At 46.9% G+C, this 27,500-nt stretch overlaps 15 non-coding genes across 15 annotated transcripts; all 15 read right to left on the bottom strand.

The window, feature by feature from the left end:
• Positions 1–734: 734 nt before the first annotated feature.
• LOC148331717 (5S ribosomal RNA) lies at positions 735–853 on the bottom strand. Its single transcript, XR_015844850.1, has one exon. It is a non-coding gene; the product is annotated as a 5S ribosomal RNA (ribosomal RNA).
• Positions 854–1,858: 1,005 nt separating this feature from the next.
• On the bottom strand, positions 1,859–1,977 carry LOC148331718 (5S ribosomal RNA). The gene has a single exon (XR_015844916.1). It is a non-coding gene; the product is annotated as a 5S ribosomal RNA (ribosomal RNA).
• Positions 1,978–2,991: 1,014 nt separating this feature from the next.
• LOC148331719 (5S ribosomal RNA) lies at positions 2,992–3,110 on the bottom strand. The gene has a single exon (XR_015844831.1). It is a non-coding gene; the product is annotated as a 5S ribosomal RNA (ribosomal RNA).
• A 1,005-nt stretch (positions 3,111–4,115) lies between these two features.
• Positions 4,116–4,234, bottom strand: LOC148331720 (5S ribosomal RNA). The gene has a single exon (XR_015844941.1). It is a non-coding gene; the product is annotated as a 5S ribosomal RNA (ribosomal RNA).
• Positions 4,235–5,249: 1,015 nt separating this feature from the next.
• On the bottom strand, positions 5,250–5,368 carry LOC148331721 (5S ribosomal RNA). Its single transcript, XR_015844942.1, has one exon. It is a non-coding gene; the product is annotated as a 5S ribosomal RNA (ribosomal RNA).
• Positions 5,369–6,382: 1,014 nt separating this feature from the next.
• Positions 6,383–6,501, bottom strand: LOC148331722 (5S ribosomal RNA). The gene has a single exon (XR_015844951.1). It is a non-coding gene; the product is annotated as a 5S ribosomal RNA (ribosomal RNA).
• A 1,015-nt stretch (positions 6,502–7,516) lies between these two features.
• On the bottom strand, positions 7,517–7,635 carry LOC148331723 (5S ribosomal RNA). Its single transcript, XR_015844952.1, has one exon. It is a non-coding gene; the product is annotated as a 5S ribosomal RNA (ribosomal RNA).
• A 1,015-nt stretch (positions 7,636–8,650) lies between these two features.
• Positions 8,651–8,769, bottom strand: LOC148331724 (5S ribosomal RNA). The gene has a single exon (XR_015844833.1). It is a non-coding gene; the product is annotated as a 5S ribosomal RNA (ribosomal RNA).
• A 3,573-nt stretch (positions 8,770–12,342) lies between these two features.
• On the bottom strand, positions 12,343–12,461 carry LOC148331725 (5S ribosomal RNA). Its single transcript, XR_015844834.1, has one exon. It is a non-coding gene; the product is annotated as a 5S ribosomal RNA (ribosomal RNA).
• A 1,016-nt stretch (positions 12,462–13,477) lies between these two features.
• Positions 13,478–13,596, bottom strand: LOC148331726 (5S ribosomal RNA). Its single transcript, XR_015844860.1, has one exon. It is a non-coding gene; the product is annotated as a 5S ribosomal RNA (ribosomal RNA).
• A 3,593-nt stretch (positions 13,597–17,189) lies between these two features.
• On the bottom strand, positions 17,190–17,305 carry LOC148331727 (5S ribosomal RNA). Its single transcript, XR_015844944.1, has one exon. It is a non-coding gene; the product is annotated as a 5S ribosomal RNA (ribosomal RNA).
• Positions 17,306–20,898: 3,593 nt separating this feature from the next.
• LOC148331728 (5S ribosomal RNA) lies at positions 20,899–21,014 on the bottom strand. Its single transcript, XR_015844945.1, has one exon. It is a non-coding gene; the product is annotated as a 5S ribosomal RNA (ribosomal RNA).
• A 1,015-nt stretch (positions 21,015–22,029) lies between these two features.
• On the bottom strand, positions 22,030–22,148 carry LOC148331729 (5S ribosomal RNA). The gene has a single exon (XR_015844954.1). It is a non-coding gene; the product is annotated as a 5S ribosomal RNA (ribosomal RNA).
• Positions 22,149–23,163: 1,015 nt separating this feature from the next.
• On the bottom strand, positions 23,164–23,282 carry LOC148331730 (5S ribosomal RNA). Its single transcript, XR_015844835.1, has one exon. It is a non-coding gene; the product is annotated as a 5S ribosomal RNA (ribosomal RNA).
• Positions 23,283–26,865: 3,583 nt separating this feature from the next.
• On the bottom strand, positions 26,866–26,984 carry LOC148331731 (5S ribosomal RNA). The gene has a single exon (XR_015844836.1). It is a non-coding gene; the product is annotated as a 5S ribosomal RNA (ribosomal RNA).
• Positions 26,985–27,500: the final 516 nt, after the last annotated feature.

The raw sequence follows: 27,500 nt of genomic DNA on the forward strand, positions 1-27,500 counted from the left end.
ACGTTTGCTACAGTCCTGCCGCGGACGACTCGCAAATGCGTGTGCTGATTTGCAAATGCGTGTCAGGAGACTTGTGTGTGGCTCCGTAGCTACACGATCGGACCACATGGGGGCACTAATATTATACCAGCCCCGTACCACCAATATATACACCAAGAACATGGGGGGGCGTTCACTGCTATCCACCCATGGTCATGTACCATTTATTTGACATTATTTAAATTAAATTGGAATAAATGGAAGAATAAAGTGGAACTAATAAAATAAGAACCAATGATATAACCAGTGAAGCTAAAAAAAATGAATGAAGCTTCTCCACACCTGCTAATTGCCACATTAACTATACTTCCCTTTATTGCATTCAGTAAACACCATTTTTTAAAATTGATTCATTAACTTTTTATTTAGTAAACACTGACTGCACCAACCCAACCGGACTGCATCGGGTCATCTGCCTGCTACACCTGTAGACTACGAGAGTCCCCTTTTGGTCTTAATGTGGAGCTCCGGAGCCACACTCAAGTCTCCAGACACGCATTTGCAAATTGCCACACGCATTTGCGAGTCGTCCACGGCGAGACTGTAGCAACACCCAAAGGCAGGGGACGCTGAATGTTGGCATTTTGTGCTCTCAGCCTGTCAGGCGAATATGTGGAAATTTATAAAAAAGCAGCTCGCATACTTGCTTACATCTGTTAGAGTTTTTTTAATTTTTTTTTTTTTTGCGGTGCAAAAGCTTACAGCACCTGGTATTCACAGGCGGTCTCCCATCCAAGTACTAACCAGGCCCGACCCTGCTTAGCTTCCGAGATCGGACGAGATCGGGCGTGCTCAGGGTAGTATGGCCGTAAGCGACAATTTCATTCAAAATTTTGCATTTTATACATGTGGTCTTTATTGTGGCAAATACTTCAATCCAAAAATACGTAACAAGAATCTGAAACTATAACCACAGTCACAAATGTGTAACAACAATCTACAATGCATGATTGAAGTCACAGATATATGACAAATATCAGCAAATGTGTACAATGATTTGTTGGCACATAAATGCGGACAAAAATCCGTATAGATGGGCGACCTGTAAAAACGGGACCTTTTGATTGGCTGTGTTCTTAGAGGTGACGTTTGCTACAGTCCTGCCGCGGACGACTCGCAAATGCGTGTGCTGATTTGCAAATGCGTGTCAGGAGACTTGTGTGTGGCTCCGTAGCTACACGATCGGACCACATGGGGGCACTAATATTATACCAGCCCCGTACCACCAATATATACACCAAGAACATGGGGGGGCGTTCACTGCTATCCACCCATGGTCATGTACCATTTATTTGACATTATTTAAATTAAATTGGAATAAATGGAAGAATAAAGTGGAACTAATAAAATAAGAACCAATGATATAACCAGTGAAGCTAAAAAAAATGAATGAAGCTTCTCCACACCTGCTAATTGCCACATTAACTATACTTCCCTTTATTGCATTCAGTAAACACCATTTTTTAAAATTGATTCATTAACTTTTTATTTAGTAAACACTGACTGCACCAACCCAACCGGACTGCATCGGGTCATCTGCCTGCTACACCTGTAGACTACGAGAGTCCCCTTTTGGTCTTAATGTGGAGCTCCGGAGCCACACTCAAGTCTCCAGACACGCATTTGCAAATTGCCACACGCATTTGCGAGTCGTCCACGGCGAGACTGTAGCAACACCCAAAGGCAGGGGACGCTGAATGTTGGCATTTTGTGCTCTCAGCCTGTCAGGCGAATATGTGGAAATTTATAAAAAAGCAGCTCGCATACTTGCTTACATTTGTTAGAGTTTTTTTAATTTTTTTTTTTTTTGCGGTGCAAAAGCTTACAGCACCTGGTATTCCCAGGCGGTCTCCCATCCAAGTACTAACCAGGCCCGACCCTACTTAGCTTCCGAGATCGGACGAGATCGGGCGTGCTCAGGGTAGTATGGCCATAACCGACAATTCCTTTCAAAATTTTGCATTTTATACATGTGGTCTTTATTGTGGCAAATACTGCAATCCAAAAATACGTAACAAGAATCTGAAACTATAACCACAGTCACAAATGTGTAACAACAATCTACAATGCATGATTGAAGTTACAGATATATGACAAATATCAGCAAATGTGTACAATGATTTGTTGGCACATACACATGGTTAAATGCGGACAAAAATCCGTATAGATGGGCGACCTGTAAAAACGGGACCTTTTGATTGGCTGTGTTCTTAGAGGTGACGTTTGCTACAGTCCTGCCGCGGACGACTCGCAAATGCGTGTGCTGATTTGCAAATGCGTGTCAGGAGACTTGTGTGTGGCTCCGTAGCTACACGATCGGACCACATGGGGGCACTAATATTATACCAGCCCCGTACCACCAATATATACACCAAGAACATGGGGGGGCGTTCACTGCTATCCACCCATGGTCATGTACCATTTATTTGACATTATTTAAATTAAATTGGAATAAATGGAAGAATAAAGTGGAACTAATAAAATAAGAACCAATGATATAACCAGTGAAGCTAAAAAAAATGAATGAAGCTTCTCCACACCTGCTAATTGCCACATTAACTATACTTCCCTTTATTGCATTCAGTAAACACCATTTTTTAAAATTGATTCATTAACTTTTTATTTAGTAAACACTGACTGCACCAACCCAACCGGACTGCATCGGGTCATCTGCCTGCTACACCTGTAGACTACGAGAGTCCCCTTTTGGTCTTAATGTGGAGCTCCGGAGCCACACTCAAGTCTCCAGACACGCATTTGCAAATTGCCACACGCATTTGCGAGTCGTCCACGGCGAGACTGTAGCAACACCCAAAGGCAGGGGACGCTGAATGTTGGCATTTTGTGCTCTCAGCCTGTCAGGCGAATATGTGGAAATTTATAAAAAAGCAGCTCGCATACTTGCTTACATCTGTTAGAGTTTTTTTAATTTTTTTTTTTTTGCGGTGCAAAAGCTTACAGCACCTGGTATTCCCAGGCGGTCTCCCATCCAAGTACTAACCAGGCCCGACCCTGCTTAGCTTCCGAGATCGGACGAGATCGGGCGTGCTCAGGGTAGTATGGCCGTAAGCGACAATTTCATTCAAAATTTTGCATTTTATACATGTGGTCTTTATTGTGGCAAATACTTCAATCCAAAAATACGTAACAAGAATCTGAAACTATAACCACAGTCACAAATGTGTAACAACAATCTACAATGCATGATTGAAGTCACAGATATATGACAAATATCAGCAAATGTGTACAATGATTTGTTGGCACATAAATGCGGACAAAAATCCGTAGAGATGGGCGACCTGTAAAAACGGGACCTTTTGATTGGCTGTGTTCTTAGAGGTGACGTTTGCTACAGTCCTGCCGCGGACGACTCGCAAATGCGTGTGCTGATTTGCAAATGCGTGTCAGGAGACTTGTGTGTGGCTCCGTAGCTACACGATCGGACCACATGGGGGAACTAATATTATACCAGCCCCGTACCACCAATATATACACCAAGAACATGGGGGGGCGTTCACTGCTATCCACCCATGGTCATGTACCATTTATTTGACATTATTTAAATTAAATTGGAATAAATGGAAGAATAAAGTGGAACTAATAAAATAAGAACCAATGATATAACCAGTGAAGCTAAAAAAAATGAATGAAGCTTCTCCACACCTGCTAATTGCCACATTAACTATACTTCCCTTTATTGCATTCAGTAAACACCATTTTTTAAAATTGATTCATTAACTTTTTATTTAGTAAACACTGACTGCACCAACCCAACCGGACTGCATCGGGTCATCTGCCTGCTACACCTGTAGACTACGAGAGTCCCCTTTTGGTCTTAATGTGGAGCTCCGGAGCCACACTCAAGTCTCCAGACACGCATTTGCAAATTGCCACACGCATTTGCGAGTCGTCCACGGCGAGACTGTAGCAACACCCAAAGGCAGGGGACGCTGAATGTTGGCATTTTGTGCTCTCAGCCTGTCAGGCGAATATGTGGAAATTTATAAAAAAGGAGCTCGCATACTTGCTTACATTTGTTAGAGTTTTTTAAATTATTTTTTTTTTTGCGGTGCAAAAGCTTACAGCACCTGGTATTCCCAGGCGGTCTCCCATCCAAGTACTAACCAGGGCCGACCCTGCTTAGCTTCCGAGATCGGACGAGATGGGGCGTTCTCAGGGTAGTATGGCCGTAAGCGACAATTCCTTTCAAAATTTTGCATTTTATACATGAGGTCTTTATTGTGGCAAATCCTTCAATCCAAAAATACGTAACAAGAATCTGAAACTATAACCACAGTCACAAATGTGTAACAACAATCTACAATGCATGATTGAAGTCACAGATATATGACAAATATCAGCAAATGTGTACAATGATTTGTTGGCACATACACATGGTTAAATGCGGACAAAAATCCGTATAGATGGGCGACCTGTAAAAACGGGACCTTTTGATTGGCTGTGTTCTTAGAGGTGACGTTTGCTACAGTCCTGCCGCGGACGACTCGCAAATGCGTGTGCTGATTTGCAAATGCGTGTCAGGAGACTTGTGCGTGGCTCCGTAGCTACACGATCGGACCACATGGGGGCACTAATATTATACCAGCCCCGTACCACCAATATATACACCAAGAACATGGGGGGGCGTTCACTGCTATCCACCCATGGTCATGTACCATTTATTTGACATTATTTAAATTAAATTGGAATAAATGGAAGAATAAAGTGGAACTAATAAAATAAGAACCAATGATATAACCAGTGAAGCTAAAAAAAATGAATGAAGCTTCTCCACACCTGCTAATTGCCACATTAACTATACTTCCCTTTATTGCATTCAGTAAACACCATTTTTTAAAATTGATTCATTAACTTTTTATTTAGTAAACACTGACTGCACCAACCCAACCGGACTGCATCGGGTCATCTGCCTGCTACACCTGTAGACTACGAGAGTCCCCTTTTGGTCTTAATGTGGAGCTCCGGAGCCACACTCAAGTCTCCAGACACGCATTTGCAAATTGCCACACGCATTTGCGAGTCGTCCACGGCGAGACTGTAGCAACACCCAAAGGCAGGGGACGCTGAATGTTGGCATTTTGTGCTCTCAGCCTGTCAGGCGAATATGTGGAAATTTATAAAAAAGGAGCTCGCATACTTGCTTACATTTGTTAGAGTTTTTTAAATTATTTTTTTTTTTGCGGTGCAAAAGCTTACAGCACCTGGTATTCCCAGGCGGTCTCCCATCCAAGTACTAACCAGGGCCGACCCTGCTTAGCTTCCGAGATCGGACGAGATGGGGCGTTCTCAGGGTAGTATGGCCGTAAGCGACAATTCCTTTCAAAATTTTGCATTTTATACATGAGGTCTTTATTGTGGCAAATCCTTCAATCCAAAAATACGTAACAAGAATCTGAAACTATAACCACAGTCACAAATGTGTAACAACAATCTACAATGCATGATTGAAGTCACAGATATATGACAAATATCAGCAAATGTGTACAATGATTTGTTGGCACATACACATGGTTAAATGCGGACAAAAATCCGTATAGATGGGCGACCTGTAAAAACGGGACCTTTTGATTGGCTGTGTTCTTAGAGGTGACGTTTGCTACAGTCCTGCCGCGGACGACTCGCAAATGCGTGTGCTGATTTGCAAATGCGTGTCAGGAGACTTGTGTGTGGCTCCGTAGCTACACGATCGGACCACATGGGGGCACTAATATTATACCAGCCCCGTACCACCAATATATACACCAAGAACATGGGGGGGCGTTCACTGCTATCCACCCATGGTCATGTACCATTTATTTGACATTATTTAAATTAAATTGGAATAAATGGAAGAATAAAGTGGAACTAATAAAATAAGAACCAATGATATAACCAGTGAAGCTAAAAAAAATGAATGAAGCTTCTCCACACCTGCTAATTGCCACATTAACTATACTTCCCTTTATTGCATTCAGTAAACACCATTTTTTAAAATTGATTCATTAACTTTTTATTTAGTAAACACTGACTGCACCAACCCAACCGGACTGCATCGGGTCATCTGCCTGCTACACCTGTAGACTACGAGAGTCCCCTTTTGGTCTTAATGTGGAGCTCCGGAGCCACACTCAAGTCTCCAGACACGCATTTGCAAATTGCCACACGCATTTGCGAGTCGTCCACGGCGAGACTGTAGCAACACCCAAAGGCAGGGGACGCTGAATGTTGGCATTTTGTGCTCTCAGCCTGTCAGGCGAAAACGTGGAAATTTATAAAAAAGCAGCTCGCATACTTGCTTACATTTGTTAGAGTTTTTTTAATTTTTTTTTTTTTGCGGTGCAAAAGCTTACAGCACCTGGTATTCCCAGGCGGTCTCCCATCCAAGTACTAACCAGGCCCGACCCTGCTTAGCTTCCGAGATCGGACGAGATCGGGCGTTCTCAGGGTAGTATGGCCGTAAGCGACAATTCCTTTCAAAATTTTGCATTTTATACATGAGGTCTTTATTGTGGCAAATCCTTCAATCCAAAAATACGGAACAAGAATCTGAAACTATAACCACAGTCACAAATGTGTAACAACAATCTACAATGCATGATTGAAGTCACAGATATATGACAAATATCAGCAAATGTGTACAATGATTTGTTGGCACATACACATGGTTAAATGCGGACAAAAATCCGTATAGATGGGCGACCTGTAAAAACGGGACCTTTTGATTGGCTGTGTTCTTAGAGGTGACGTTTGCTACAGTCCTGCCGCGGACGACTCGCAAATGCGTGTGCTGATTTGCAAATGCGTGTCAGGAGACTTGTGTGTGGCTCCGTAGCTACACGATCGGACCACATGGGGGCACTAATATTATACCAGCCCCGTACCACCAATATATACACCAAGAACATGGGGGGGCGTTCACTGCTATCCACCCATGGTCATGTACCATTTATTTGACATTATTTAAATTAAATTGGAATAAATGGAAGAATAAAGTGGAACTAATAAAATAAGAACCAATGATATAACCAGTGAAGCTAAAAAAAATGAATGAAGCTTCTCCACACCTGCTAATTGCCACATTAACTATACTTCCCTTTATTGCATTCAGTAAACACCATTTTTTAAAATTGATTCATTAACTTTTTATTTAGTAAACACTGACTGCACCAACCCAACCGGACTGCATCGGGTCATCTGCCTGCTACACCTGTAGACTACGAGAGTCCCCTTTTGGTCTTAATGTGGAGCTCCGGAGCCACACTCAAGTCTCCAGACACGCATTTGCAAATTGCCACACGCATTTGCGAGTCGTCCACGGCGAGACTGTAGCAACACCCAAAGGCAGGGGACGCTGAATGTTGGCATTTTGTGCTCTCAGCCTGTCAGGCGAATATGTGGAAATTTATAAAAAAAGCAGCTCGCATACTTGCTTACATTTGTTAGAGTTTTTTTAATTATTTTTTTTTTGCGGTGCAAAAGCTTACAGCACCTGGTATTCCCAGGCGGTCTCCCATCCAAGTACTAACCAGGCCCGACCCTGCTTAGCTTCCGAGATCGGACGAGATCGGGCGTTCTCAGGGTAGTATGGCCGTAAGCGACAATTCCTTTCAAAATTTTGCATTTTATACATGAGGTCTTTATTGTGGCAAATCCTTCAATCCAAAAATACGTAACAAGAATCTGAAACTATAACCACAGTCACAAATGTGTAACAACAATCTACAATGCATGATTGAAGTCACAGATATATGACAAATATCAGCAAATGTGTACAATGATTTGTTGGCACATACACATGGTTAAATGCGGACAAAAATCCGGATAGATGGGCGACCTGTAAAAACGGGACCTTTTGATTGGCTGTGTTCTTAGAGGTGACGTTTGCTACAGTCCTGCCGCGGACGACTCGCAAATGCGTGTGCTGATTTGCAAATGCGTGTCAGGAGACTTGTGTGTGGCTCCGTAGCTACACGATCGGACCACATGGGGGCACTAATATTATACCAGCCCCGTACCACCAATATATACACCAAGAACATGGGGGGGCGTTCACTGCTATCCACCCATGGTCATGTACCATTTATTTGACATTATTTAAATTAAATTGGAATAAATGGAAGAATAAAGTGGAACTAATAAAATAAGAACCAATGATATAACCAGTGAAGCTAAAAAAAATGAATGAAGCTTCTCCACACCTGCTAATTGCCACATTAACTATACTTCCCTTTATTGCATTCAGTAAACACCATTTTTTAAAATTGATTCATTAACTTTTTATTTAGTAAACACTGACTGCACCAACCCAACCGGACTGCATCGGGTCATCTGCCTGCTACACCTGTAGTCTACGAGAGTCCCCTTTTGGTCTTAATGTGGAGCTCCGGAGCCACACTCAAGTCTCCAGACACGCATTTGCAAATTGCCACACGCATTTGCGAGTCGTCCACGGCGAGACTGTAGCAACACCCAAAGGCAGGGGACGCTGAATGTTGGCATTTTGTGCTCTCAGCCTGTCAGGCGAATATGTGGAAATTTATAAAAAAGCAGCTCGCATACTTGCTTACATTTGTTAGAGTTTTTTAAATTTTTTTTTTTTTTGCGGTGCAAAAGCTTACAGCACCTGGTATTCCCAGGCGGTCTCCCATCCAAGTACTAACCAGGCCCGACCCTGCTTAGCTTCCGAGATCGGACGAGATCGGGCGTGCTCAGGGTAGTATGGCCGTAAGCGACAATTTCGTTCAAAATTTTGCATTTTATACATGTGGTCTTTATTGTGGCAAATGCTTCAATCCAAAAAGACGTAACAAGAATCTGAAACTATAACCACAGTCACAAATGTGTAACAACAATCTACAATGCATGATTGAAGTCACAGATATATGACAAATATCAGCAAATGTGTACAATGATTTGTTGGCACATAAATGCGGACAAAAATCCGTATAGATGGGCGACCTGTAAAAACGGGACCTTTTGATTGGCTGTGTTCTTAGAGGTGACGTTTGCTACAGTCCTGCCGCGGACGACTCGCAAATGCGTGTGCTGATTTGCAAATGCGTGTCAGGAGACTTGTGTGTGGCTCCGTAGCTATACGATCGGACCACATGGGGGCACTAATATTATACCAGCCCCGTACCACCAATATATACACCAAGAACATGGGGGTGCGTTCACTGCTATCCACCCATGGTCATGTACCATTTATTTGACATTATTTAAATTAAATTGGAATAAATGGAAGAATAAAGAATAGAATAGAAATAGAATAGAAATCCCTTTATTGTCATTGTACTCAAGTGTGCAACGAGATTAGAGGGCTCCCCTCTCCAGTGCAATACAACAATAATACAGACAAATATATAAATTAGATAAATAAAGAAGACAGTGCAATGGAATTCAGTACTGAATAGGGCATATAGAAACACATCACAATGCTGTTTTGCAAGGTTAGGGTGGTCTCGTGTGTGTGTGAGAGTTCAGTATGGAGATGGCTCTCGGAAAGAAACTGTTTCTCAGTCTATTGGTCCTTGATTTGATGCATCTGTAGCGCCTGCCAGAGGGCAACAGGTCGAACAGGTGTGAGTTTGGGTGGGTATTGTCTTTGACGATGTTGAGAGCCCTTCTGAGGCACCGGGCGGTGTAGATGTCCGACAGTGAGGGGAGAGGGCAGCCAATAATCCTTTGCGCTGTTTTGACTGTCCTCTGGAGCCTCACTCTGTCCGCCTCAGTGCAGCCGCTGTACCAGGTGGAGACACAGTACGTCAGCAGGCTCTCGATGGACGAGTGGTAGAAGGCCAGCAGCAGCTTCCTGTCCAGGTTGAATTTCCTGAGGACTCTCAGGAAGTGCAGACGTTGGCGGACCTTCTTTACCACTGCTGTGGTGTTGTGACTCCAAGAAAGGTCATCGGAGATCTGTACTCCCAGGAACTTGAACGTGTGGACCCTCTCCACACACACGCCTTCGATGCAGAGGGGGGGCGGCAGCGTCTTGTTCCTCCTGAAGTCGACGACAATCTCCTTTGTTTTTGCAGTGTTAAGGTGCAGTCTGTTGTCCTTGCACCAAGTTGTCAGTCTCTTTACCTCCTCTCTGTAGGCTGTCTCGTCACCTTCCGAGATCAGACCGACCACTGTCGTGTCGTCAGCAAACTTGACGATGGTGTTGTTGCCGTGGGCCGGGCTGCAGTCGTAGGTGTAGAGGGCGTACAGGAGAGGGCTCAGCACGCATCCTTGGGGGGAACCGGTGCTCAGCATGAGGGTGGAGGACGTGTAGGGGCCGAGCAACACAGTCTGGGGTCTGTTGGTCAGAAAGTCCTTAATCCAGATGCGTGTCAGGGCAGGGAGGCCGAGAGTGTCCAGTTTGGCGACGAGGATGTCTGGGATGATCGTGTTGAATGCCGAGCTGTAGTCCACAAAGAGCATCCTTGCATAGCTCTGCTGTCGTTCCAGGTGGCCCAGCACAACATGCAGAGCAGTGTCGATGGCGTCCTCAGTGGATCTGTTAGCCCGGTATGCAAACTGGTAGGGGTCCAGAGTGGGAGGAAGGCAGTCCCTGATGTGCTGGAGAACCAGCCTCTCGAAGCACTTCATGATGACTGGTGTGAGAGCAACAGGACGGTAGTCATTCAGGTGGACGGCTGGTGACTTTTTGGGGACAGGAATAATGGTGGAAGTTTTCAAGCAGGAGGGGATGACTGCTTGAGCCAGGGAGCGGTTGAAGATCCTGCAGAAAACATGTGACAGTTGGTGGGCACATGCTCTGAGGACCTTGCCTGGTATTCCGTCGGGTCCAGTAGCTTTCCTGGGGTTGACCGCCAGGAGCGCGCGCCTCACATCGTGTTCCTCTACGATGAGTGGGGGGGAGTCTGAGCTTGAAGTGCGGGGGTGTGACGGTTGGGGCGAGCGAAGAAGCAGTTAAGCTCCTCTGCCAGCGATGCACTCGGGTCTACAGAGGTCGTGCTGCTGCCACGGAAGTTGGTGATGCTCCGTAGACCCTGCCACACCTCCCGTGGTCTGTTACTGGCAAGGTGGGCCTCCAGCCTCCCCTTGTAGGTTGCCTTGGCTAGTTTGATGCCTTTGCTCAGGTCAGCACGAGCCACCCTGTACTGGGCTTTGTCGCCTGACCTGAAGGCAGCGTCACGGGCCTTGAGGAGAGAGCGAACCCTGCTGGACATCCAGGGCTTCGCATTTGGGAAGGTCCGTATAGTCTTATGTTGGGACACAGTTTCCATGCAGAACTTGATGTAGTCCAGAACACAATGCGTGTAGACATCAAGGTCCTGATGATCAAAGAGGTCCCAGTTTGTGTCATGAAAGCAGTCCTGTAATTCACTCATGGCGTCGTCACGCCAGGTTTTCACAGTCTTTGTGGTAGGCCTGAATCTGCGCCTGAGAGGGGTGTACGCAGGTGCGAGCTGCAAGGACAGGTGGTCTGACTGGCCGAGAGGGGCGAGTGGGAGGGCTCTGTATGCGTGCTTGATGTTCGAGTACACATGGTCGAGAGTGTTGTCTCCCCTCGTTGGGCACTTGACATGCTGGTGAAACTCTGGGAGTACAGTCTTTAAATTGGCCTTATTAAAGTCTCCCGCTACTACGTGAACGCCATCAGGGTGGGCCCGCTGATGTTTATTGATGACGCACGCGAGTAGCGAGAGCGCCGTGCTAGTGCTAGCGTCGGGAGGGATGTAAACAGCTGTGACAATCACTACCGTTAGCTCCCTCGGGAGAAAATAAGGCCGCCATTTAACGGACATGAACTCGATGTCGGGGGAAGAGTGCTTCTCGACGATCGTGCTATCGCCGCACCAGTTCTCATGCACGTGGAACTAATAAAATAAGAACCAATGATATAACCAGTGAAGCTAAAAAAAATGAATGAAGCTTCTCCACACCTGCTAATTGCCACATTAACTATACTTCCCTTTATTGCATTCAGTAAACACCATTTTTTAAAATTGATTCATTAACTTTTTATTTAGTAAACACTGACTGCACCAACCCAACCGGACTGCATCGGGTCATCTGCCTGCTACACCTGTAGACTACGAGAGTCCCCTTTTGGTCTTAATGTGGAGCTCCGGAGCCACACTCAAGTCTCCAGACACGCATTTGCAAATTGCCACACGCATTTGCGAGTCGTCCACGGCGAGACTGTAGCAACACCCAAAGGCAGGGGACGCTGAATGTTGGCATTTTGTGCTCTCAGCCTGTCAGGCGAATATGTGGAAATTTATAAAAAAGCAGCTCGCATACTTGCTTACATTTGTTAGAGTTTTTTTAATTATTTTTTTTTTGCGGTGCAAGAGCTTACAGCACCTGGTATTCCCAGGCGGTCTCCCATCCAAGTACTAACCAGGCCCGACCCTGCTTAGCTTCCGAGATCGGACGAGATCGGGCGTGCTCAGGGTAGTATGGCCGTAAGCGACAATTCCTTTCAAAATTTTGCATTTTATACATGTGGTCTTTATTGTGGCAAATACTTCAATCCAAAAAGACGTAACAAGAATCTGAAACTATAACCACAGTAACAAATGTGTAACAACAATCTACAATGCATGATTGAAGTCACAGATATATGACAAATATCAGCAAATGTGTACAATGATTTGTTGGCACATACACATGGTTAAATGCGGACAAAAATCCGTATAGATGGGCGACCTGTAAAAACGGGACCTTTTGATTGGCTGTGTTCTTAGAGGTGACTTTTGCTACAGTCCTGCCGCGGACGACTCGCAAATTCGTGTGCTGATTTGCAAATGCGTGTCAGGAGACTTGTGTGTGGCTCCGTAGCTACACGATCGGACCACATGGGGGCACTAATATTATACCAGCCCCGTACCACCAATATATACACCAAGAACATGGGGGGGCGTTCACTGCTATCCACCCATGGTCATGTACCATTTATTTGACATTATTTAAATTAAATTGGAATAAATGGAAGAATAAAGTGGAACTAATAAAATAAGAACCAATGATATAACCAGTGAAGCTAAAAAAAATGAATGAAGCTTCTCCACACCTGCTAATTGCCACATTAACTATACTTCCCTTTATTGCATTCAGTAAACACCATTTTTTAAAATTGATTCATTAACTTTTTATTTAGTAAACACTGACTGCACCAACCCAACCGGACTGCATCGGGTCATCTGCCTGCTACACCTGTAGACTACGAGAGTCCCCTTTTGGTCTTAATGTGGAGCTCCGGAGCCACAATCAAGTCACCAGACACGCATTTGCAAATTGCCACACGCATTTGCGAGTCGTCCACGGCGAGACTGTAGCAACACCCAAAGGCAGGGGACGCTGAATGTTGGCATTTTGTGCTCTCAGCCTGTCAGGCGAATATGTGGAAATTTATAAAAAAGCAGCTCGCATACTTGCTTACATTTGTTAGAGTTTTTTTATTTTATTTCTTTTTTTGCGGTGCAAAGGCTTACAGCACCTGGTATTCCCAGGCGGTCTCCCATCCAAGTACTAACCAGGCCCGACCCGGCTTAGCTTCCGAGATCGGACGAGATCGGGCGTGCTCAGGGTAGTATGGCCGTAAGCGACAATTTCTTTCAAAATTTTGCATTTTATACATGTGGTCTTTATTGTGGCAAATACTTCAATCCAAAAAGACGTAACAAGAATCTGAAACTATAACCACAGTCACAAATGTGTAACAACAATCTACAATGCATGATTGAAGTCACAGATATATGACAAATATCAGCAAATGTGTACAATGATTTGTTGGCACATACACATGGTTAAATGCGGACAAAAATCCGTATAGATGGGCGACCTGTAAAAACGGGACCTTTTGATTGGCTGTGTTCTTAGAGGTGACGTTTGCTACAGTCCTGCCGCGGACGACTCGCAAATGCGTGTGCTGATTTGCAAATGCGTGTCAGGAGACTTGTGTGTGGCTCCGTAGCTACACGATCGGACCACATGGGGGCACTAATATTATACCAGCCCCGTACCACCAATATATACACCAAGAACATGGGGGGGCGTTCACTGCTATCACCCATGGTCATGTACCATTTATTTGACATTATTTAAATTAAATTGGAATAAATGGAAGAATAAAGAATAGAATAGAAATAGAATCGAAATCCCTTTATTGTCATTGTACTCAAGTGTGCAACGAGATTAGAGGGCTCCCCTCTCCAGTGCAATACAACAATAATACAGACAAATATATAAATTAGATAAATAAAGAAGACAGTGCAATGGAATTCAGTACTGAATAGGGCATATAGAAACACATCACAATGCTGTTTTGCAAGGTTAGGGTGGTCTCGTGTGTGTGTGAGAGTTCAGTATGGAGATGGCTCTCGGAAAGAAACTGTTTCTCAGTCTATTGGTCCTTGATTTGATGCATCTGTAGCGCCTGCCAGAGGGCAACAGGTCGAACAGGTGTGAGTTTGGGTGGGTATTGTCTTTGACGATGTTGAGAGCCCTTCTGAGGCACCGGGCGGTGTAGATGTCCGACAGTGAGGGGAGAGGGCAGCCAATAATCCTTTGCGCTGTTTTGACTGTCCTCTGGAGCCTCACTCTGTCCGCCTCAGTGCAGCCGCTGTACCAGGTGGAGACACAGTACGTCAGCAGGCTCTCGATGGACGAGTGGTAGAAGGCCAGCAGCAGCTTCCTGTCCAGGTTGAATTTCCTGAGGACTCTCAGGAAGTGCAGACGTTGGCGGACCTTCTTTACCACTGCTGTGGTGTTGTGACTCCAAGAAAGGTCATCGGAGATCTGTACTCCCAGGAACTTGAACGTGTGGACCCTCTCCACACACACGCCTTCGATGCAGAGGGGGGGCGGCAGCGTCTTGTTCCTCCTGAAGTCGACGACAATCTCCTTTGTTTTTGCAGTGTTAAGGTGCAGTCTGTTGTCCTTGCACCAAGTTGTCAGTCTCTTTACCTCCTCTCTGTAGGCTGTCCCGTCACCTTCCGAGATCAGACCGACCACTGACGTGTCGTCAGCAAACTTGACGATGGTGTTGTTGCCGTGGGCCGGGCTGCAGTCGTAGGTGTAGAGGGCGTACAGGAGAGGGCTCAGCACGCATCCTTGGGGGGAACCGGTGCTCAGCATGAGGGTGGAGGACGTGTAGGGGCCGAGCAACACAGTCTGGGGTCTGTTGGTCAGAAAGTCCTTAATCCAGATGCGTGTGAGGGCAGGGAGGCCGAGAGTGCCCAGTTTGGCGACGAGGATGTCTGGGATGATCGTGTTGAATGCCGAGCTGTAGTCCACAAAGAGCATCCTTGCATAGCTCTGCTGTCGTTCCAGGTGGCCCAGCACAACATGCAGAGCAGTGTCGATGGCGTCCTCAGTGGATCTGTTAGCCCGGTATGCAAACTGGTAGGGGTCCAGAGTGGGAGGAAGGCAGTCCCTGATGTGCTGGAGAACCAGCCTCTCGAAGCACTTCATGATGACTGGTGTGAGAGCAACAGGACGGTAGTCATTCAGGTGGACGGCTGGTGACTTTTTGGGGACAGGAATAATGGTGGAAGTTTTCAAGCAGGAGGGGATGACTGCTTGAGCCAGGGAGCGGTTGAAGATCCTGCAGAAAACATGTGACAGTTGGTGGGCACATGCTCTGAGGACCTTGCCTGGTATTCCGTCGGGTCCAGTAGCTTTCCTGGGGTTGACCGCCAGGAGCGCGCGCCTCACATCGTGTTCCTCTACGATGAGTGGGGGGGAGTCTGAGCTTGAAGTGCGGGGGTGTGACGGTTGGGGCGAGTCAAAGCGAGCGAAGAAGCAGTTAAGCTCCTCTGCCAGCGATGCACTCGGGTCTACAGAGGTCGTGCTGCTGCCACGGAAGTTGGTGATGCTCCGTAGACCCTGCCACACCTCCCGTGGTCTGTTACTGGCAAGGTGGGCCTCCAGCCTCCCCTTGTAGGTTGCCTTGGCTAGCTTGATGCCTTTGCTCAGGTCAGCACGTGCCACCCTGTACTGGGCTTTGTCGCCTGACCTGAAGGCAGCGTCACGGGCCTTGAGGAGAGAGCGAACCCTGCTGGACATCCAGGGCTTCGCATTTGGGAAGGTCCGTATAGTCTTATGTTGGGACACAGTTTCCATGCAGAACTTGATGTAGTCCAGTACACAATGCGTGTAGACATCAAGGTCCTGATGATCAAAGAGGTCCCAGTTTGTGTCATGAAAGCAGTCCTGTAATTCACTCATGGCGTTGTCACGCCAGGTTTTCACAGTCTTTGTGGCAGGCCTGAATCTGCGCCTGAGAGGGGTGTACGCAGGTGCGAGCTGCAAGGACAGGTGGTCTGACTGGCCGAGAGGGGCGAGTGGGAGGGCTCTGTATGCGTGCTTGATGTTCGAGTACACATGGTCGAGAGTGTTGTCTCCCCTCATTGGGCACTTGACATGCTGGTGAAACTCTGGGAGTACAGTCTTTAAATTGGCCTTATTAAAGTCTCCCGCTACTACGTGAACGCCATCAGGGTGGGCCCGCTGATGTTTATTGATGACGCACGCGAGTAGCGAGAGCGCCGTGCTAGTGCTAGCGTCGGGAGGGATGTAAACAGCTGTGACAATCACTACCGTTAGCTCCCTCGGGAGAAAATAAGGCCGGCATTTAACGGACATGAACTCGATGTCGGGGGAAGAGTGCTTCTCGACGATCGTGCTATCGCCGCACCAGTTCTCATGCACGTGGAACTAATAAAATAAGAACCAATGATATAACCAGTGAAGCTAAAAAAAATGAATGAAGCTTCTCCACACCTGCTAATTGCCACATTAACTATACTTCCCTTTATTGCATTCAGTAAACACCATTTTTTAAAATTGATTCATTAACTTTTTATTTAGTAAACACTGACTGCACCAACCCAACCGGACTGCATCGGGTCATCTGCCTGCTACACCTGTAGACTACGAGAGTCCCCTTTTGGTCTTAATGTGGAGCTCCGGAGCCACACTCAAGTCTCCAGACACGCATTTGCAAATTGCCACACGCATTTGCGAGTCGTCCACGGCGAGACTGTAGCAACACCCAAAGGCAGGGGACGCTGAATGTTGGCATTTTGTGCTCTCAGCCTGTCAGGCGAATATGTGGAAATTTATAAAAAAGCAGCTCGCATACTTGCTTACATTTGTTAGAGTTTTTTTAATTGTTTTTTTTTTTGCGGTGCAAAAGCTTACAGCACCTGGTATTCCCAGGCGGTCTCCCATCCAAGTACTAACCAGGCCCGACCCTGCTTAGCTTCCGAGATCGGACGAGATCGGGCGTGCTCAGGGTATGGCCGTAAGCGACAATTCCTTTCAAAATTTTGCATTTTATACATGTGGTCTTTATTGTGGCAAATACTTCAATCCAAAAATACGTAACAAGAATCTGAAACTATAACCACAGTCACAAATGTGTAACAACAATCTACAATGCATGATTGAAGTCACAGATATATGACAAATATCAGCAAATGTGTACAATGATTTGTTGGCACATACACATGGTTAAATGCGGACAAAAATCCGTATAGATGGGCGACCTGTAAAAACGGGACCTTTTGATTGGCTGTGTTCTTAGAGGTGACGTTTGCTACAGTCCTGCCGCGGACGACTCGCAAATGCGTGTGCTGATTTGCAAATGCGTGTCAGGAGACTTGTGTGTGGCTCCGTAGCTACACGATCGGACCACATGGGGGCACTAATATTATACCAGCCCCGTACCACCAATATATACACCAAGAACATGGGGGGGCGTTCACTGCTATCACCCATGGTCATGTACAATTTATTTGACATTATTTAAATTAAATTGGAATAAATGGAAGAATAAAGAATAGAATAGAAATAGAATCGAAATCCCTTTATTGTCATTGTACTCAAGTGTGCAACGAGATTAGAGGGCTCCCCTCTCCAGTGCAATACAACAATAATACAGACAAATATATAAATTAGATAAATAAAGAAGACAGTGCAATGGAATTCAGTACTGAATAGGGCATATAGAAACACATCACAATGCTGTTTTGCAAGGTTAGGGTGGTCTCGTGTGTGTGTGAGAGTTCAGTATGGAGATGGCTCTCGGAAAGAAACTGTTTCTCAGTCTATTGGTCCTTGATTTGATGCATCTGTAGCGCCTGCCAGAGGGCAACAGGTCGAACAGGTGTGAGTTTGGGTGGGTATTGTCTTTGACGATGTTGAGAGCCCTTCTGAGGCACCGGGCGGTGTAGATGTCCGACAGTGAGGGGAGAGGGCAGCCAATAATCCTTTGCGCTGTTTTGACTGTCCTCTGGAGCCTCACTCTGTCCGCCTCAGTGCAGCCGCTGTACCAGGTGGAGACACAGTACGTCAGCAGGCTCTCGATGGACGAGTGGTAGAAGGCCAGCAGCAGCTTCCTGTCCAGGTTGAATTTCCTGAGGACTCTCAGGAAGTGCAGACGTTGGCGGACCTTCTTTACCACTGCTGTGGTGTTGTGACTCCAAGAAAGGTCATCGGAGATCTGTACTCCCAGGAACTTGAACGTGTGGACCCTCTCCACACACACGCCTTCGATGCAGAGGGGGGGCGGCAGCGTCTTGTTCCTCCTGAAGTCGACGACAATCTCCTTTGTTTTTGCAGTGTTAAGGTGCAGTCTGTTGTCCTTGCACCTAGTTGTCTGTCTCTTTACCTCCTCTCTGTAGGCTGTCCCGTCACCTTCCGAGATCAGACCGACCACTGACGTGTCGTCAGCAAACTTGACGATGGTGTTGTTGCCGTGGGCCGGGCTGCAGTCGTAGGTGTAGAGGGCGTACAGGAGAGGGCTCAGCACGCATCCTTGGGGGGAACCGGTGCTCAGCATGAGGGTGGAGGACGTGTAGGGGCCGAGCAACACAGTCTGGGGTCTGTTGGTCAGAAAGTCCTTAATCCAGATGCGTGTGAGGGCAGGGAGGCCGAGAGTGCCCAGTTTGGCGACGAGGATGTCTGGGATGATCGTGTTGAATGCCGAGCTGTAGTCCACAAAGAGCATCCTTGCATAGCTCTGCTGTCGTTCCAGGTGGCCCAGCACAACATGCAGAGCAGTGTCGATGGCGTCCTCAGTGGATCTGTTAGCCCGGTATGCAAACTGGTAGGGGTCCAGAGTGGGAGGAAGGCAGTCCCTGATGTGCTGGAGAACCAGCCTCTCGAAGCACTTCATGATGACTGGTGTGAGAGCAACAGGACGGTAGTCATTCAGGTGGACGGCTGGTGACTTTTTGGGGACAGGAATAATGGTGGAAGTTTTCAAGCAGGAGGGGATGACTGCTTGAGCCAGGGAGCGGTTGAAGATCCTGCAGAAAACATGTGACAGTTGGTGGGCACATGCTCTGAGGACCTTGCCTGGTATTCCGTCGGGTCCAGTAGCTTTCCTGGGGTTGACCGCCAGGAGCGCGCGCCTCACATCGTGTTCCTCTACGATGAGTGGGGGGGAGTCTGAGCTTGAAGTGCGGGGGTGTGACGGTTGGGGCGAGTCAAAGCGAGCGAAGAAGCAGTTAAGCTCCTCTGCCAGCGATGCACTCGGGTCTACAGAGGTCGTGCTGCTGCCACGGAAGTTGGTGATGCTCCGTAGACCCTGCCACACCTCCCGTGGTCTGTTACTGGCAAGGTGGGCCTCCAGCCTCCCCTTGTAGGTTGCCTTGGCTAGCTTGATGCCTTTGCTCAGGTCAGCACGTGCCACCCTGTACTGGGCTTTGTCGCCTGACCTGAAGGCAGCGTCACGGGCCTTGAGGAGAGAGCGAACCCTGCTGGACATCCAGGGCTTCGCATTTGGGAAGGTCCGTATAGTCTTATGTTGGGACACAGTTTCCATGCAGAACTTGATGTAGTCCAGTACACAATGCGTGTAGACATCAAGGTCCTGATGATCAAAGAGGTCCCAGTTTGTGTCATGAAAGCAGTCCTGTAATTCACTCATGGCGTCGTCACGCCAGGTTTTCACAGTCTTTGTGGTAGGCCTGAATCTGCGCCTGAGAGGGGTGTACGCAGGTGCGAGCTGCAAGGACAGGTGGTCTGACTGGCCGAGAGGGGCGAGTGGGAGGGCTCTGTATGCGTGCTTGATGTTCGAGTACACATGGTCGAGAGTGTTGTCTCCCCTCATTGGGCACTTGACATGCTGGTGAAACTCTGGGAGTACAGTCTTTAAATTGGCCTTATTAAAGTCTCCCGCTACTACGTGAACGCCATCAGGGTGGGCCCGCTGATGTTTATTGATGACGCACGCGAGTAGCGAGAGCGCCGTGCTAGTGCTAGCGTCGGGAGGGATGTAAACAGCTGTGACAATCACTACCGTTAGCTCCCTCGGGAGAAAATAAGGCCGGCATTTAACGGACATGAACTCGATGTCGGGGGAAGAGTGCTTCTCGACGATCGTGCTATCGCCGCACCAGTTCTCATGCACGTGGAACTAATAAAATAAGAACCAATGATATAACCAGTGAAGCTAAAAAAAATGAATGAAGCTTCTCCACACCTGCTAATTGCCACATTAACTATACTTCCCTTTATTGCATTCAGTAAACACCATTTTTTAAAATTGATTCATTAACTTTTTATTTAGTAAACACTGACTGCACCAACCCAACCGGACTGCATCGGGTCATCTGCCTGCTACACCTGTAGACTACGAGAGTCCCCTTTTGGTCTTAATGTGGAGCTCCGGAGCCACACTCAAGTCTCCAGACACGCATTTGCAAATTGCCACACGCATTTGCGAGTCGTCCATGGCGAGACTGTAGCAACACCCAAAGGCAGGGGACGCTGAATGTTGGCATTTTGTGCTCTCAGCCTGTCAGGCGAATATGTGGAAATTTATAAAAAAGCAGCTCGCATACTTGCTTACATTTGTTAGAGTTTTTTTAATTATTTTTTTTTTTGCGGTGCAAAAGCTTACAGCACCTGGTATTCCCAGGCGGTCTCCCATCCAAGTACTAACCAGGCCCGACCCTGCTTAGCTTCCGAGATCGGACGAGATCGGGCGTGCTCAGGGTATGGCCGTAAGCGACAATTCCTTTCAAAATTTTGCATTTTATACATGTGGTCTTTATTGTGGCAAATACTTCAATCCAAAAATACGTAACAAGAATCTGAAACTATAACCACAGTCACAAATGTGTAACAACAATCTACAATGCATGATTGAAGTCACAGATATATGACAAATATCAGCAAATGTGTACAATGATTTGTTGGCACATACACATGGTTAAATGCGGACAAAAATCCGTATAGATGGGCGACCTGTAAAAACGGGACCTTTTGATTGGCTGTGTTCTTAGAGGTGACGTTTGCTACAGTCCTGCCGCGGACGACTCGCAAATGCGTGTGCTGATTTGCAAATGCGTGTCAGGAGACTTGTGTGTGGCTCCGTAGCTACACGATCGGACCACATGGGGGCACTAATATTATACCAGCCCCGTACCACCAATATATACACCAAGAACATGGGGGGGCGTTCACTGCTATCCACCCATGGTCATGTACCATTTATTTGACATTATTTAAATTAAATTGGAATAAATGGAAGAATAAAGTGGAACTAATAAAATAAGAACCAATGATATAACCAGTGAAGCTAAAAAAAATGAATGAAGCTTCTCCACACCTGCTAATTGCCACATTAACTATACTTCCCTTTATTGCATTCAGTAAACACCATTTTTTAAAATTGATTCATTAACTTTTTATTTAGTAAACACTGACTGCACCAACCCAACCGGACTGCATCGGGTCATCTGCCTGCTACACCTGTAGACTACGAGAGTCCCCTTTTGGTCTTAATGTGGAGCTCCGGAGCCACACTCAAGTCTCCAGACACGCATTTGCAAATTGCCACACGCATTTGCGAGTCGTCCACGGCGAGACTGTAGCAACACCCAAAGGCAGGGGACGCTGAATGTTGGCATTTTGTGCTCTCAGCCTGTCAGGCGAATATGTGGAAATTTATAAAAAAAGCAGCTCGCATACTTGCTTACATTTGTTAGAGTTTTTTTAATTATTTTTTTTTTGCGGTGCAAAAGCTTACAGCACCTGGTATTCCCAGGCGGTCTCCCATCCAAGTACTAACCAGGCCCGACCCTGCTTAGCTTCCGAGATCGGACGAGATCGGGCGTTCTCAGGGTAGTATGGCCGTAAGCGACAATTCCTTTCAAAATTTTGCATTTTATACATGAGGTCTTTATTGTGGCAAATCCTTCAATCCAAAAATACGTAACAAGAATCTGAAACTATAACCACAGTCACAAATGTGTAACAACAATCTACAATGCATGATTGAAGTCACAGATATATGACAAATATCAGCAAATGTGTACAATGATTTGTTGGCACATACACATGGTTAAATGCGGACAAAAATCCGGATAGATGGGCGACCTGTAAAAACGGGACCTTTTGATTGGCTGTGTTCTTAGAGGTGACGTTTGCTACAGTCCTGCCGCGGACGACTCGCAAATGCGTGTGCTGATTTGCAAATGCGTGTCAGGAGACTTGTGTGTGGCTCCGTAGCTACACGATCGGACCACATGGGGGCACTAATATTATACCAGCCCCGTACCACCAATATATACACCAAGAACATGGGGGGGCGTTCACTGCTATCCACCCATGGTCATGTACCATTTATTTGACATTATTTAAATTAAATTGGAATAAATGGAAGAATAAAGTGGAACTAATAAAATAAGAACCAATGATATAACCAGTGAAGCTAAAAAAAATGAATGAAGCTTCTCCACACCTGCTAATTGCCACATTAACTATACTTCCCTTTATTGCATTCAGTAAACACCATTTTTTAAAATTGATTCATTAACTTTTTATTTAGTAAACACTGACTGCACCAACCCAACCGGACTGCATCGGGTCATCTGCCTGCTACACCTGTAGTCTACGAGAGTCCCCTTTTGGTCTTAATGTGGAGCTCCGGAGCCACACTCAAGTCTCCAGACACGCATTTGCAAATTGCCACACGCATTTGCGAGTCGTCCACGGCGAGACTGTAGCAACACCCAAAGGCAGGGGACGCTGAATGTTGGCATTTTGTGCTCTCAGCCTGTCAGGCGAATATGTGGAAATTTATAAAAAAGCAGCTCGCATACTTGCTTACATTTGTTAGAGTTTTTTAAATTTTTTTTTTTTTTGCGGTGCAAAAGCTTACAGCACCTGGTATTCCCAGGCGGTCTCCCATCCAAGTACTAACCAGGCCCGACCCTGCTTAGCTTCCGAGATCGGACGAGATCGGGCGTGCTCAGGGTAGTATGGCCGTAAGCGACAATTTCGTTCAAAATTTTGCATTTTATACATGTGGTCTTTATTGTGGCAAATGCTTCAATCCAAAAAGACGTAACAAGAATCTGAAACTATAACCACAGTCACAAATGTGTAACAACAATCTACAATGCATGATTGAAGTCACAGATATATGACAAATATCAGCAAATGTGTACAATGATTTGTTGGCACATAAATGCGGACAAAAATCCGTATAGATGGGCGACCTGTAAAAACGGGACCTTTTGATTGGCTGTGTTCTTAGAGGTGACGTTTGCTACAGTCCTGCCGCGGACGACTCGCAAATGCGTGTGCTGATTTGCAAATGCGTGTCAGGAGACTTGTGTGTGGCTCCGTAGCTATACGATCGGACCACATGGGGGCACTAATATTATACCAGCCCCGTACCACCAATATATACACCAAGAACATGGGGGTGCGTTCACTGCTATCCACCCATGGTCATGTACCATTTATTTGACATTATTTAAATTAAATTGGAATAAATGGAAGAATAAAGAATAGAATAGAAATAGAATAGAAATCCCTTTATTGTCATTGTACTCAAGTGTGCAACGAGATTAGAGGGCTCCCCTCTCCAGTGCAATACAACAATAATACAGACAAATATATAAATTAGATAAATAAAGAAGACAGTGCAATGGAATTCAGTACTGAATAGGGCATATAGAAACACATCACAATGCTGTTTTGCAAGGTTAGGGTGGTCTCGTGTGTGTGTGAGAGTTCAGTATGGAGATGGCTCTCGGAAAGAAACTGTTTCTCAGTCTATTGGTCCTTGATTTGATGCATCTGTAGCGCCTGCCAGAGGGCAACAGGTCGAACAGGTGTGAGTTTGGGTGGGTATTGTCTTTGACGATGTTGAGAGCCCTTCTGAGGCACCGGGCGGTGTACATGTCCGACAGTGAGGGGAGAGGGCAGCCAATAATCCTTTGCGCTGTTTTGACTGTCCTCTGGAGCCTCACTCTGTCCGCCTCAGTGCAGCCGCTGTACCAGGTGGAGACACAGTACGTCAGCAGGCTCTCGATGGACGAGTGGTAGAAGGCCAGCAGCAGCTTCCTGTCCAGGTTGAATTTCCTGAGGACTCTCAGGAAGTGCAGACGTTGGCGGACCTTCTTTACCACTGCTGTGGTGTTGTGACTCTAAGAAAGGTCATCGGAGATCTGTACTCCCAGGAACTTGAACGTGTGGACCCTCTCCACACACACGCCTTCGATGCAGAGGGGGGGCGGCAGCGTCTTGTTCCTCCTGAAGTCGACGACAATCTCCTTTGTTTTTGCAGTGTTAAGGTGCAGTCTGTTGTCCTTGCACCAAGTTGTCAGTCTCTTTACCTCCTCTCTGTAGGCTGTCTCGTCACCTTCCGAGATCAGACCGACCACTGTCGTGTCGTCAGCAAACTTGACGATGGTGTTGTTGCCGTGGGCCGGGCTGCAGTCGTAGGTGTAGAGGGCGTACAGGAGAGGGCTCAGCACGCATCCTTGGGGGGAACCGGTGCTCAGCATGAGGGTGGAGGACGTGTAGGGGCCGAGCAACACAGTCTGGGGTCTGTTGGTCAGAAAGTCCTTAATCCAGATGCGTGTCAGGGCAGGGAGGCCGAGAGTGTCCAGTTTGGCGACGAGGATGTCTGGGATGATCGTGTTGAATGCCGAGCTGTAGTCCACAAAGAGCATCCTTGCATAGCTCTGCTGTCGTTCCAGGTGGCCCAGCACAACATGCAGAGCAGTGTCGATGGCGTCCTCAGTGGATCTGTTAGCCCGGTATGCAAACTGGTAGGGGTCCAGAGTGGGAGGAAGGCAGTCCCTGATGTGCTGGAGAACCAGCCTCTCGAAGCACTTCATGATGACTGGTGTGAGAGCAACAGGACGGTAGTCATTCAGGTGGACGGCTGGTGACTTTTTGGGGACAGGAATAATGGTGGAAGTTTTCAAGCAGGAGGGGATGACTGCTTGAGCCAGGGAGCGGTTGAAGATCCTGCAGAAAACATGTGACAGTTGGTGGGCACATGCTCTGAGGACCTTGCCTGGTATTCCGTCGGGTCCAGTAGCTTTCCTGGGGTTGACCGCCAGGAGCGCGCGCCTCACATCGTGTTCCTCTACGATGAGTGGGGGGGAGTCTGAGCTTGAAGTGCGGGGGTGTGACGGTTGGGGCGAGTCAAAGCGAGCGAAGAAGCAGTTAAGCTCCTCTGCCAGCGATGCACTCGGGTCTACAGAGGTCGTGCTGCTGCCACGGAAGTTGGTGATGCTCCGTAGACCCTGCCACACCTCCCGTGGTCTGTTACTGGCAAGGTGGGCCTCCAGCCTCCCCTTGTAGGTTGCCTTGGCTAGCTTGATGCCTTTGCTCAGGTCAGCACGTGCCACCCTGTACTGGGCTTTGTCGCCTGACCTGAAGGCAGCGTCACGGGCCTTGAGGAGAGAGCGAACCCTGCTGGACATCCAGGGCTTCGCATTTGGGAAGGTCCGTATAGTCTTATGTAGGGACACAGTTTCCATGCAGAACTTGATGTAGTCCAGTACACAATGCGTGTAGACATCAAGGTCCTGATGATCAAAGAGGTCCCAGTTTGTGTCATGAAAGCAGTCCTGTAATTCACTCATGGCGTCGTCACGCCAGGTTTTCACAGTCTTTGTGGTAGGCCTGAATCTGCGCCTGAGAGGGGTGTACGCAGGTGCGAGCTGCAAGGACAGGTGGTCTGACTGGCCGAGAGGGGCGAGTGGGAGGGCTCTGTATGCGTGCTTGATGTTCGAGTACACATGGTCGAGAGTGTTGTCTCCCCTCATTGGGCACTTGACATGCTGGTGAAACTCTGGGAGTACAGTCTTTAAATTGGCCTTATTAAAGTCTCCCGCTACTACGTGAACGCCATCAGGGTGGGCCCGCTGATGTTTATTGATGACGCACGCGAGTAGCGAGAGCGCCGTGCTAGTGCTAGCGTCGGGAGGGATGTAAACAGCTGTGACAATCACTACCGTTAGCTCCCTCGGGAGAAAATAAGGCCGGCATTTAACGGACATGAACTCGATGTCGGGGGAAGAGTGCTTCTCGACGATCGTGCTATCGCCGCACCAGTTCTCATGCACGTGGAACTAATAAAATAAGAACCAATGATATAACCAGTGAAGCTAAAAAAAATGAATGAAGCTTCTCCACACCTGCTAATTGCCACATTAACTATACTTCCCTTTATTGCATTCAGTAAACACCATTTTTTAAAATTGATTCATTAACTTTTTATTTAGTAAACACTGACTGCACCAACCCAACCGGACTGCATCGGGTCATCTGCCTGCTACACCTGTAGACTACGAGAGTCCCCTTTTGGTCTTAATGTGGAGCTCCGGAGCCACACTCAAGTCTCCAGACACGCATTTGCAAATTGCCACACGCATTTGCGAGTCGTCCACGGCGAGACTGTAGCAACACCCAAAGGCAGGGGACGCTGAATGTTGGCATTTTGTGCTCTCAGCCTGTCAGGCGAAAATGTGGAAATTTATAAAAAAGCAGCTCGCATACTTGCTTACATTTGTTAGAGTTTTTTTAATTTTTTTTTTTTTGCGGTGCAAAAGCTTACAGCACCTGGTATTCCCAGGCGGTCTCCCATCCAAGTACTAACCAGGCCCGACCCTGCTTAGCTTCCGAGATCGGACGAGATCGGGCGTGCTCAGGGTAGTATGGCCGTAAGCGACAATTTCATTCAAAATTTTGCATTTTATACATGTGGTCTTTATTGTGGCAAATACTTCAATCCAAAAATACGTAACAAGAATCTGAAACTATAACCACAGTCACAAATGTGTAACAACAATCTACAATGCATGATTGAAGTCACAGATATATGACAAATATCAGCAAATGTGTACAATGATTTGTTGGCACATAAATGCGGACAAAAATCCGTATAGATGGGCGACCTGTAAAAACGGGACCTTTTGATTGGCTGTGTTCTTAGAGGTGACGTTTGCTACAGTCCTGCCGCGGACGACTCGCAAATGCGTGTGCTGATTTGCAAATGCGTGTCAGGAGACTTGTGTGTGGCTCCGTAGCTACACGATCGGACCACATGGGGGCACTAATATTATACCAGCCCCGTACCACCAATATATACACCAAGAACATGGGGGGGCGTTCACTGCTATCCACCCATGGTCATGTACCATTTATTTGACATTATTTAAATTAAATTGGAATAAATGGAAGAA

Source organism: Idiotropiscis lumnitzeri, chromosome 8 (assembly GCF_059441095.1).
Source record: "Idiotropiscis lumnitzeri isolate Australia: NSW breed Sydney's pygmy pipehorse chromosome 8, RoL_Ilum_1.0, whole genome shotgun sequence".
Classification (NCBI taxonomy): domain Eukaryota; kingdom Metazoa; phylum Chordata; class Actinopteri; order Syngnathiformes; family Syngnathidae; genus Idiotropiscis; species Idiotropiscis lumnitzeri.